General features: G+C 46.5%; 1 protein-coding gene across 3 annotated transcripts in view; it reads left to right on the forward strand.

The window, feature by feature from the left end:
* Positions 1-12,886, forward strand: part of ap3b1a (adaptor related protein complex 3 subunit beta 1a) — a 355,948-nt gene that overhangs the window by 294,385 nt on the left and 48,677 nt on the right. The gene's annotated exons all lie outside the window — the stretch shown is intronic.

Genomic DNA, 12,886 nt, shown 5'->3' on the forward strand with positions numbered 1-12,886 from the left:
ATCTGAGTATGCAGCAGATTTATGGAAGTGTGAGCTACCATCACTCTCAATGGGGAGAGCGCAATCACTAACCCTTTGTCTCAATGATGAGCAGATCTACTGCTGGCAAGGCCATAGATCTGCCAGTCCAGAATACAGTAGCAGGTGACATTAACAGAAGCAGAGTTTAGTGATGTAAATGGACCATTGTTACAACCGAGGTGGGAGGAGTGCACTGTCTTTTCTAGTTCCACTTCTCCACAGGTCACAACATATATTTAAATGTTTACCGAGTTACCGATATCTTCTTTGGCCTCCTTGTCTCGAGAGACAATGGGTAAGCCCTTGGTGGTGATCAATGGTTCGTGAAGCAGCGCTTGGAGTGGCTATAAAGGCCAATTCTAGAGTGACAGACTCTTCCACAGGTGCGGCAGATAAAATTGGTTGTTGGGGCTGTTAAACTGTTGGTTCTCCCCTTGCGCTTCTGTCTTTTTTCCTGCCAACTGCTAAGTCTCTTCGACTCGCCACACTTTAGCCCCGCCTTTATGGCTGTCCGCCAGCTCTGGCGAATGCTGGCAACTGACTCCCACGACTTGTGATCAATGTCACAGGACTTCATGACGCGTTTGTAGACATCTTTAAAGCGGAGACATGGACGGCCAGTGGGTCTGATACCAGTGACGAGGTCACTGTATAATGTGTCCTTGGGGATCCTGCCATCTTCCATGCGGCTCACATGGCCAAGCCATCTCAAGCGCCGCTGGCTTAGTAGGGTGTATATGCTGGGGATGTTGGCTGCTTCGAGGACTTCTGTGTTGGAGATACCGTCCAGCCACCTGATGCCAAGGATTCTCCGGAGGCAGCGAAGATGGAATGAATTGAGACATCGCTCTTGGCTGACGTACGTTGTCCAGGCCTCGCTGCCATAGAGCAGGGTACTGAGGACACAGGCCTGATGCACTCTGACTTTTGTGTTCCGTGTCGTTGCACCATTTTCCCACACTCTCTCTTGGCTCGTCTGGACATAGCAGTGGAAGCCTTTCCCATGCGCTTGTTGATTTCTGCATCGACAGACAGGTTACTGGTGATAGTTGAGCCGAGGTAGGTGAACTCTTGAACCACATCCAGAGCGTGGTCGCCGATATTGATGGAGCATTTCTGACGTCCTGTCCCATGATGTTCGTTTTCTTGAGACTGATGGATAGGCCAAATTCATTGCAGGCAGCCGCAATCCTGTCGATGAGTCTCTGCAGACACTTTTCTGTGTGGGGTGTTAATGCAGCATTGTCAGCAAAGGGGAGTTCCCTGATGAAGACCTTCCGTACTTTGGTCTTCGCTCTTAGACGGGCAAGGTTGAACAACCTGCCACCTGATCTTGTGTGGAGGAAAATTCCTTCTTCTGTAGACTTGAAAGCATGTGAGAGCAGCAGTGAGAAGAAGATCCCAAACAGTGTAGGTGCGAGAACACAGCCCTGTTTCACGCCACTCAGGATAGGAAAGGGGTCTGATGAGGCTCCACTATGTTGAATTGTGCCTTTCATATTGTCATGGAATGAGGTGATGATACTTAGTAGCTTTGGTGGACATCCGATCTTTTCTCGCAGTCTGAAGAGACCACGTCTGCTGACGAGGTCAAAGGCTTTGGTGAGATCAATAAAAGCAACGTAGAGGGGCATCTGTTGTTCGCGGCATTTCTCCTGCAGCTGGCAAAGGGAGAACAGCATATCAATGTTGGATCTCTCTGCTCGAAAGCCACACTGTGCTTCAGGGTAGACGCATTCAGCCAGCTTCTGGAGCCTGTTTAAAGCGACTTGAGCGAAGACTTTTCCCACTATGCTGAGCAGTGAGATTCCACGGTAGTTGTTGCAGTCACCGCGGTCAGTCTTGTTCTAAAAGAGGGTGATGATATTGGCATCGCGCATGTCCTGTGGTACTGCTCCCTCGTCCCAGCACAGGCAAAGCAGTTTGTAGAGTGCTGAAAGTATAGCAGGCTTGACGCTCTTGATTTCAGGGGTAATGCCATCCTTCCCAGGGGCTTTTCCGCTGGCTAGAGAATCAATGGCATCACTGAGTTCCGCTTTTGTTGGCTGTACGTCCAGCTCATCCATGACAGGCAGAGACTGGGCTGCATTGAGGGCGGTCTCAGTGACAACATTTTCCCTGGAGTACAGTTCTAGTTAGTGCTCCACCCAGCGGTCCATTTGCTTGCGTTGGTCAGTGATTGTGTCCCCTGATTTAGATTTGAGTGGGGCGATCTTCTTGATGGTTGGCCCAAAAGCTCTCAATGCCATCATACATTGCTCTGATGTTTCTGGTGTCACAGGCCAGCTGAATATGACTGCATAGGTGTTGCCAGTAGTCATTTGCGCAGCGCCTGGCTGTTCTTTGTGCAGCGCTTCTGGCTGCTTTAAGTGCTACAGATGTTAACTCGCTGGGGGCTTTCTTGTAGTTCAGCAGTGCAATGCGCTTAGCGGCTATGACAGGTTCCAGCTCTTCAAAGTGAGATTGAAACCAGTCTGCATTCTGCTTCACACGTTTGCCATAGGTGGTCATTGCTGAGTCATAGATAGCGTCTCTGATGTGGGCCCACTTGGTCTCTGCATCCCCTGTAGGAGTGTTTTGAAGGGCTTTTTCAAGTGAATTTCGAAACTTATGTAACAGCTGTGGATAAGAAATTCTGCTAGTGTTGATGCGCGGGCGGCCCTTCTGCTTCGAGTGATGTAGCTTCTTGGGTTTGAGTCTAACTTTGCTGCACACCAGGGAGTGTTCGGTGTTGCAGTCCGCACTGTGGAAGGTGCGTGTGATTTGAACACTGTTCATTGAGGCTCACCTTGTGACGATGAGGTCCAGCTGGTGCCAACGACGTGATCTTGGGTGCCTCCAAGAAACCTGGTGACAGGGTTTAGTATGGAAGAATGAGTTGGTGATGCAGTGGTTATGATAGGTACACAACTCAAGCAGTCTCTGTCCATTCTCATTCATCATTCCAATGCCATAGCGCCCAAGGCAGGAGGGCCATGAGTCATGGTCAGCCCCAACCCTGGCATTAAAGTCCCCCAGCAGGAATAGATGTTCAGTATTGGGGATGCTACTAATATTATGGAGTTCCTCTTAGAACTGGTCTTTAGCTTCAGATGGGGAGCAGAGTGTTGGAGCGTAGATGCTGAGTAGGTGTACTGGACCAGAGGCGGTGAGCAGTCGGATGGACAGTATGCGTTCCGAGCCATTTGAGGGTGGCTTTATCATGCTGAGAGAAGAGTTTCTGATGGCAAAGCCCACTTCATGCTGTCTTGGTTCTTCAGGATCCCTACCCTGCCAGAGGAAGGTGTCGTCTTGTTCTCTCAGAGATCCGCTCGCAGGGAGGCAAGTCTCCTGAAGTGCTGCAATGTCCACATTGAGTCTACTGAGCTCGTTGTTAATGATGGTGGTCTTCCGAGAATCGTTCATTTGTGTAAGGTCATCCGACAGGCCAGGACACATAGTTCTGACGTTCCAGCTTGCAAAATGAAGGGCTGGTACCTTCTTTCCTTTTTTTTGTCGTGCTGTTTGGTGCTGTGTTGCAGTCAACTTTTCGGGCAATGACCCTGAGCTCCAAGCACCCATTGAAGCAAGTGGACTGTGGCAGGACAGAACGTTACTGACCGGGGGCTGCCCAGTTTGAGGCGGGCGGTAGCTGTCCAGTGAGATGCGATGACCTCTCCCACTGACAAAGGCAACCCGTGGCGCCCAATCTCTGCGCCAGTTGAGCTGGACTTATAACCCGTAACTGCTGCCTTCTGTGTTGTTTTGGTCGCTGTGAGGCAGCTATGGTGTGACCTCTCCATGGCACATGCCTGGGCGGATGCATGGAAGTTGCGAGATGCCCAAGCGTCAAAACCCCCTTATCGGCCTTTCTAGTGGGGTCCAAAGGAGTGCAGAGCACGACGTTTGGCACTGGTATGGCTGCAGGAACTGCCAGAAACATGTCAAAGGTGACACATGACCGCCTTTGGGATTCCGCTCCGGATTTTCTGTTGGGGTTTACTCCCTTAGCCTTGGTCTCTCCTGAGACACCCACAAGGCAGTGGGGTTGTTAGGGCCCCTACTCAGGGATAGGTGGATGCCGGTGGGGGGGAGGGGGAGCTGGGCAGGGGGCTACAGTAGGGTAGGGGAAGATGGTGCAAGGGGGTAAGCTGGGAGGGGGTGTGAGGGGGTAAGCTGGGAGGGGGGAGCGGGGGAGGGGAAGGGGGTGCAGGTAATAAAACATTTCATCAGCTCCCACCATTGTCCTCTAGTGATCTGAATGCTGGTGGGGTACCTTCATTAATTGGTTCGTAGTAATGCACTTAAGAAAGAACCTGATGAGGTAAATCGGGCTCTCGGTGAACCTGTTCGCTTCCATCTGCATCGTCTTCGTCAAACAAATGGATCGTGACCCTGGCGAGCAGGCCAGCCCACAGCCTGCACGGCCTCCTCGATATCAGCGTCCCCCAGTGTTCAGCATGGAAGGAGACCTTGCCTTTGTTGTACCTGACTTCGTTCAGGTACTCTGATGTGGCTCGAAGCGCATCTGCAGCGCAATGTCGGCGAATTCCTGCTGGTACTGGCACGCGAAGCTGTCGCCCACCTCTCTGAGGACGCGGTGAGCTTTCTCGGTGGAGGCTCGTTCACCAACACCTGCTTAACCTGCCTTCCCTCGCTGCACGCGGGAGAGTTTTCGCTGCTATCCTGGAGACCGCGGTGCTGCAGAGAGGAGCTGATCGTGGTGCTCACCATGTGCTACTACCCAGTTACCGATATGGTCAATCATATACTCTACTCTTTATCCCCAAATAAAATGCACCAACCCGGTTTCTTCAATAAACAACGAAACTATCAGTTTATTATAAAACAAGACTTATCCAGTCACGAAGCACAGCATCAACACATAGATTGAAATATGAAAATTCCCTTTTTAAATACCACCCCCCCCACAACACGTGCATACACACACACCCGCGTTGGAGAAAAAAAAAGAAATTTTCTCTGCAAAGCTCTTTTACAAAAAACAGACAAAAAGAGAATAAATACTTTGGCCAAATACTTCTTAATTCTTTAAGAAAACAGATGAGATAGGTTGTGTCCCAAAATGGCGTACAGTCTGCTGTCTGAGAACACGTAAGCGGGTCACTGGGATCTTTTCTGGAGCAGTTCTTTTCTGGCAGCGTCAAGAATTAATCTGGCAGGATTTTCCAGCTTCTTGGGAGAAATAAAGCAACAGGGGTTTCAGCTCCCATACACTGGATCTTTGCAGCGTTTCACAGAGACAGGTGGAAAAAGATGAGCTGGGTGTTTCTCTCTTGGCAGGTTGATCACCAACTAACTCAAAACAGTCCACGTCCCAACTGAACCAAAACAACATGTCAGAAGCCAAATCAACTCCTGACCATCGTAAATAGTGACGTGACTTCTCTGTGAACATCTTCCCCAAGTCAGCAAGGTTTCTGTTTATCTTACGGCATGTGATATCCAGTAAAGGTTGTTTTCAAACACATCTCTAGTGTCCTTTCAGTGAACTTTCAACAAAAAACAAAGTCCGGCATCTATGAAATCTTCAGCATTGCAAAAGGAATCCATTTCCACAATTTAAATGAATCATCAAAAAATATTTAACAAAAAATGAAAGCATTTTCATAACATCGTCCACTCAGCTGGTGAATTCCATTTTGAACAAGCAGGTTTAACCAGAGTTAAAATTTTCTGCTCAAAGAGGATTCTGGAATTCTGCTTCAGTCTCGTCCCCCGATTCCTCATAACCACACTGATTCTTGAGATATTTAGAGAAAAATTAACAATCACAGAATAATACAGTGCAGAAGAGGCCCTTCGGCCCAACAAGTCTGCACCGATGCATTAAAGACACCTGACCTGTCTACCTAATCCCATTTGCCAGCACTTGGCTCATAGCCTTGAATGTTATGACGTGCCAAGTGCTCATCCAGGTACTTTTTAAAGGATGTGAGGCAACCTGCCTCTACCACCCTCCCAGGCAGTGCATTCCAGACCGTCACCACCCTCTGGGTAAAAAAGTTCTTCCTCAAATCCCCCTTAAACCTCCTGCCCCTCACCTTAAACTTGTGTCCCCTCGTAACTGACCCTTCAACTAAGGGGAACAGCTGCTCCCTATCCACACTGTCCATGCCCCTCAATCTTGTACACCTCAATCAGGTCACCCCTCAGTCTTCTCTGTTCCAGCGAAAACAACCCAAGCCTATCCAACCCTCTTCATAGCTTAAATGTTCCATCCGAGGCACCATCCTGGTGAATTGCCTCTGCACCCCCTCCAGTGTAATCACATCCTTCCTATAATGTGTGGCGACCAGAATTGCACACAGTACTCCAGCTGTGGCCTTACCAAAGTTCTATACAATTCCAACATGACCTCCCTGCTTTTGTAATCTATGCCTCAATTGATAAAGGCAAGTGTCCCATATGCTTTTTTCACCACCCTATTAACCTGCCCTTCTGCCTTCAGAGATCTATGGACAAACATGCCAAGGTCCCTTTGTTCCTCGGAACTTCCCAGTGTCAGGCCATTCATTGAATACTTCTGTGTCACATTACTCCTTCCAAAGTGTATCACCTCACACTTTTCATGGTTAAATTCCATCTGCCACTTTTCTGCCCATTTGACCATCCCGTCTATGTCTTCCTGTAACCCAAGATACTCAACCTCACTGTTCGCCACTCGGCCAATCTTTGTGTCATCCGCAAACTTACTGATCCTACCCCCCCCCCCCCCCCACCCCACATAGTCATCTATGTCGTTTATATAAATGACAAACAATAGGGGACCCAGCACAGATCCCTGTGGTACGCCACTGGACACTAACTTCCAGTCACTAAAACAGCCGTCTGTCATCACTCTCTGACTCCTACAGCTAAGCCAATTTTGAATCCACCTTATCGAGTTACCCTGTATCCCATGTGCATTTGCTTTCTTGATAAGTCTCCCATGTGGGATCTTGTCAAAGGCTTTGCTGAAATCCATGTAAACTACATCAACTGCACTACCCTCATCTACACAGCTGGTCACATGCTCAAAAAATTCAATCAAATTTGTTAGGCATAACCTCCCTCTGACAAAGCCATGCTGACTATTCCTAATCAAATTTTGCCTCTCCAAGTGGAGATAGATTCTCTCCTTCAGAATTTTCTCCAATAGTTTCCCTGCCACTGACGTGAGACTCACTGGTCTGTAGTTCCCTGGCTTATCTCTACAACCTTTCTTAAATAGTGGGACCACATTAGCTGTTCTCCAGTCCTCTGGTACCTCCCCGGTGGCCAGAGAGGAATTAAAAACTTGGGTCAGAGCCCCTGCAATCTCCACCCTTGCCTCCCACAGCATCCTGGGACACACATCATCCGGACCTGGCGATTTGTCCACTTTTAAGCCTTCCAAAACCTCCAATACCTTGTCACTCCCTATGACAATTTGCTCACGAACCTCACAGTCTCTCTCTTGCCGCGTTCCATATTTACATCCTCATTCTCTTGGGTGAAGACAGATGTGAAGTATTCATTCAACACCCTACCAATGTCCTCTGGCTCCACCCACAGATTTCCCCCTTGGTCCCTAATGGGTCCTACTCTTTCCCTGGTTATCCTCTTCCCATTGATATACTTATAGAATATCTTGGGATTTTCCTACTTTTACCAGCCAGAGCTTTCTCATATCCCCTCTTTGCTCTCCTAATAGCTTTCTTAAGCTCCATCCTACACTTTCTGTACTCCACTAATGCTTCCACTTACAATTAATTTAAACGTAAGTCATGGCAGGAGAGCTCAGCCCTGTGGTATGCTCCTCCTGCACTATGTGGGAAATCATGGATGCTTCCAGGGTCCCTGACAACCATGTGTGCAGGAAGTGTATCCATCTGTAGCTACTGACTACCTGCATTACAGAGCTAGAGCTGCAGGTGGATTCACTGTGGAGCGTCCGTGATGCTGAGGATGTCGTGGATAGCACATTTAGAGAGGTGGTCACACCGCAGTTAATGGCAGCACAGGCAGAAAAGGGATGGGTGACCACCAGGCGGAGTAATAGGTGCAGACAGGTAGAACAGGAATCCCCTGTGGCCATCCCCCTTCAATACAGATATACCGCTTTGGATACTGTTGGGAGTGATGACCTCCCAGGGGAAAGCAGCAACAGCCAGGTCCGTGGCACCACGGATGGCTTTGCTGCACAGCAGGGGGGAAAAAGGAGTTGAAGAGCTATAGTGATAAGGGATTCTACCGTAAGGGGTACAGATAGGCATTTCTGTGGCCGCAAACGTGACTCCAGGATGGTATGTTGCCTCCCTGGTGCTAGGGTCAAGGATGTCACTGAGCGGCTGTAGGACATTCTGAAGGGGGAGGGTGAGCAGCCAGAGGTCATGGTACACATTGGTACCAACGACATAGGTAGAAAAAGGGATGAGGTCCTGCAACAAGAATTTAGGGAGCTAGGTAGCAGATTAAAAAATAGCACCTCTAAGGTTGTAATCTCTGGATTACTCCCGATGCCATGTGCTAGTGAGTTTAGAAATAGGAGCATAGAGCAGATGAATGCGTGGCTGAGGAGATGGTGCAGGAGGGAGGGCTTTAGTTTCTTGGATCACTGGGTCTGTTTCTGGCAAAGGTGGGACCTGTACAAGTTGGACGGGTTGCACCTGAACTGGAATGGGACAAGCATCCTTGCTGGGAGATTTGCTAGTTCTGTTGGGGGGTGGTTTAAACTAATTTGGCAGGGGGATGGGATACAGAGTAGAGGTACAGTGGGGGGTAATATAGAACAGAAAGTGGGTCTGCCTGGAAGGCAGAGCAAATATAGACCTGGTAAGGCACAAGGGAAAAATGCAAGGTTGGATTGCATCTATTTCAATGCAAGGAGTCTTACTAGTAAGGGCGTTGATCAGCACATGGGATTATGATATTGCTATCACAGAGACATGGTTGAGGGAGGGACAGGGCTGGCAGCTCAATATTCCAGGGTATAGAATCTTCAGGCGCGACAGGGGAGGGGATAAAAGAGGAGGTGGCATTGCACTGTTGATCAAGGAGTCAATTACTGCAGTAAGGAGGGATGACATTTTAGAAGGTTCCTCAAATGAGGCCATTTGGGTAGAACTTAAAAACAAAAAGGGGGCAATCACTTGGCTGGGTGTCTACTACAGGCCTCCAAACAGTCAGGAAGAGTTAGAGGAGCAGATATGTAGGCAAATCTCAGAGGTGTGAAAATAATAGGATCATAATAGGGGATTTCAACTTCCCCAATATTAACTGGGATAATCTTAGTGCAAAAGGCTTAAAAGTGGCGGAATTCTTCAGATGCATTCAGGAGAGCTTTTTGAGCCAGTTTGTAGAAAGTCCTACAAGGGAAGGGGCAGTACTGGACCTAATCCTAGGGAATGAAGCCAGTTAAGTGGCAGAAGTGTCAGTGGGGAGCATTTCAGGGATAGTGACCAGAACTCTCTAAGATTTAAAGTAGTTCTGGAAAAGGACAAAGATGGACCAGAAATAAAGGTACTGAATTGGGGGAAGGCCAATTTCAATCTGATAAAACAGGATCTGGCCAAAGTGGACTGGGAGCAGCTACTTGTAGGAAAGCCTGCATCACATCAGTGGGGGGCATTCAAAGAGGAAATAGTGAGAGTCCAGAGCCAACGTATACCCATAAAGGTGAAGGGTAGGACTAACAGGCCCAGGGAACCCTGGATGTCAAGGGATATAGAGCATTGGATCAGGAAAAAAAAAGGAGGCTTACGGCAGATCCCAAGCGCTGAAAACAGCGGAGGCACTAGAGGAGTATAGAAAGTGTAGGGTGGCACTTAAAAAAAGTTATTAGGAGAACGAGGAGGAGGTATGAAAAAACACTAGCGGGCAAGATAAAGGAAAATCCCAAAGAGTGAGGTAATGCATTTTGGGAGGACTAACAAGGCAAGGGAATACACAATGGATGGTAGGACCCTAGGAAGTACAGAAAGTCAGAAGGACCTTGGTGTACTTGTCCATAGATCACTGAAGGCAGCAGCACAGGTAGATAAGGTGGTTAGAAAGGCCTATGTGATACTTGCCTTTATTAGCCGAGGCATAGAATATAAGAGCAGGGAGGTTATGATGGAGCTGTATAAAACGCTAGTTAGGCCACAGCTGGAGTACTGTGTACAGTTCTGGTCACCACACTATAGGAAAGATGTGGTTGCACTGGAGCGGGTACAGAGGAGATTCATTAGGATGTTGCTTGGGCTGGAGCATTTCAGCTTTGAAGAGAGACTGAAAAGGCTAGGGTTGTTTTCCTTGGAACAGAGAAAGCTGAGGGAGGAATTTAGATTAGATAGGAGGAAACTTTTTCCCTTAGCGGAGGGGTCAAGAACCAGGGGGCATAGATTTAAGTTAAGGGGCAGGAGGTTTAGGGGAGATTTGAGGCAACATTTTTTCACCCAGAGGGTGGTTGGAATCTGGAACGCACTGCCTGAAGGGGTGGTGGAGGCAGGAACCCTCACAACATTTAAGAAGTATTTAGATGAACACTTGAAACGCCATAGCATACAGGGCTACGGGCCAAGTACAGGAATATGGGATTAGAATAGTTGGGTGATGTATGGCCAGGACAGACACGATGGGCCGAAGGGCCTGTTTCTGTGCTGTATAACTCTATGACTAATAGTTCTTGTGATCCTTTGGAGCCAAGAAAGATCAAATTCTCAGGCCACTGGTTCTTAGTTTTGGCTGGCTCATTGGAATCTTGTGTAAAAGGGACTCTCCAACTCTGATTTCTCACAGCCTTCTGACCCATGGCTCTTGAGGAGGTGACTTAGAGGTACGGGACCTCTGACAGTTGATTACGATGGTGCGGGTGTGTGAAGTGTCATCAAAGTTATGCTGCACTGTTTTCATTCAAACTGCTGTTTGGAAACAATTCTCATAGAAGTGCAGATTACTTGGAGATATAAATTATTTTCAATATTTTCTACAATTTAACGGGAGCTGTTGTCGCTCAGTGCATCTGATGGAGGATAGTTGCAATGTTATGGGCAAGTTTTCAATCCATCGGTTGCATGACATGAAAATAGTATGCATATTTTCGCCAAACTGTCTAAACTGAAGCCTCCAAAGATTTGGAGTTTGATGAAATAGTTGTGCACGGTGAGCGTTCAGATTGGAGTTGTCCTTGCAAGTATACTATTTTGGGGATGTTAATGCATTTTATATGAGCAAGAAAGAAATACATTGTGCCTTTGCTGCAGTAATAAAAATCATTGCACTGCACTTCTTTCAAAATTATGGCTATCACATAAAATCAAGTGTTCATCTCCTCATTTAGTGGGAGTGCAATAACATTGCTGCATGCTTCAGAGAATTAATTAGAACAAATATTTTGTAGTATATATACTAATCTGTGAAGCGGTAAATTTACTCTGCATTATGAGGCATGCATACATTTTTCAACTACAGTAGCAAGCCTGTTTTGATCTATGTTAACAGCCTAAACTCCCAAAATTTGAATGTACACAATGTGAGGCAACATTGTTTCAATTCTTCCATATTGAGAGCATTAATTTTTCAGTTGTACAACTCCGGCCATTGAGATTTTGATCCTGTAAAGTTAATTATGTGAAAGAAATAGTTGCAATCAATAACCTCTTAGAATGGTATCTCTCTATTCCAGTATAAATGAATATGGCACAAAGATTTTTAAATTTAATGATTTCATTGACTCATTTGCATCTGATTTGTACTGGAGTTGTTTCGCTAACTGCATCTAGGATGGGATTACCGAATGTGTCCCTGAATATTATAGCGCAATTTTTGTTGTTCTGTGTAGCGGGTATGGATTGGGTATTGAGTCTTGTTACATCTTTGATATGGTCAACTGGCATCACCTACTGTGAGTTTTATGACAAGTATGGTCTGTGGTATTCAGAATGAATAAAAATTTATGAGTTTCTGAAGTGTTGCCTAGTAATTGTTTATTACTTTTCTGTAAGATAAAATCCAGATCAATGATATAGAATGCTGGTCTATGATTAAGGTGCTCATAAATGGCTTTGCCACAGACATCAAAAAGAGGTCTTTATTATAATGGTTTAAACTGTGTGAGCTGAATGATCAAGCAGAACTGTGACTCAAGTGTGGTTCAGTTTGTATTGCGAAAAGACTGCCATCTCAAAAAACGAAGTTGTTAAAAGTATCAACATGTGCGTTTTTTGATCATTTTGACATAAATGTCATAACATATTGTGCTGAATGCTATTCTATACATAAATATGTACAGAGCATAATAGCCTTTAATTGAAAAACTGAGCTATTTGACAGCACTTTTGTTTTTATATTGATTTAAAACTTGGAGGGCACTTCTATGGGTAGGACTGCTGAAATAAAAGTTAATTTTATTTTGAAGTAGTTGCTCATCTCTGAATACCGCTGCTCATCATGTTTGCCTTCTGGTCCCTCTGAAGAAGTATTGAATCTTTCAGCAAATTCGATTGATCTTTTAGCAGTGTAATCACAATTACTCACGTCTTTAATTGGCCTGCCAGAAATCAGAAAATGGAAACTGATCGGCTGCGTGTTCCGATCAATAGCTTTAGAGCAATACTAGCAGGGGCAGGGGAGATGGAGGTTATAGTGAGATCAATTGGCCTGAGGTGTCAATCATTGTGTGTGGCTTTGCATGACAAACACTTTGCCTGACTGGAGTGGATCCCCCTTGAGCTTTCTACGGCACAGGTGAGAGCCAGGAAGAAATTATGCCTATACCAGAAAATGGAGGTCACCATATTATAGTGCATTTAGTGTATAATACTGGTATAAAAATGTTAACCCAGCTTGAAGCAACTTTTTCATTTGATACAATTAGAGATGCACATAATACATTGGTCCACAGTAGCTGTCCATATTCAAT

This window comes from Heterodontus francisci, chromosome 4, assembly GCF_036365525.1.
Source record: "Heterodontus francisci isolate sHetFra1 chromosome 4, sHetFra1.hap1, whole genome shotgun sequence".
Classification (NCBI taxonomy): Eukaryota; Metazoa; Chordata; class Chondrichthyes; order Heterodontiformes; family Heterodontidae; genus Heterodontus; species Heterodontus francisci.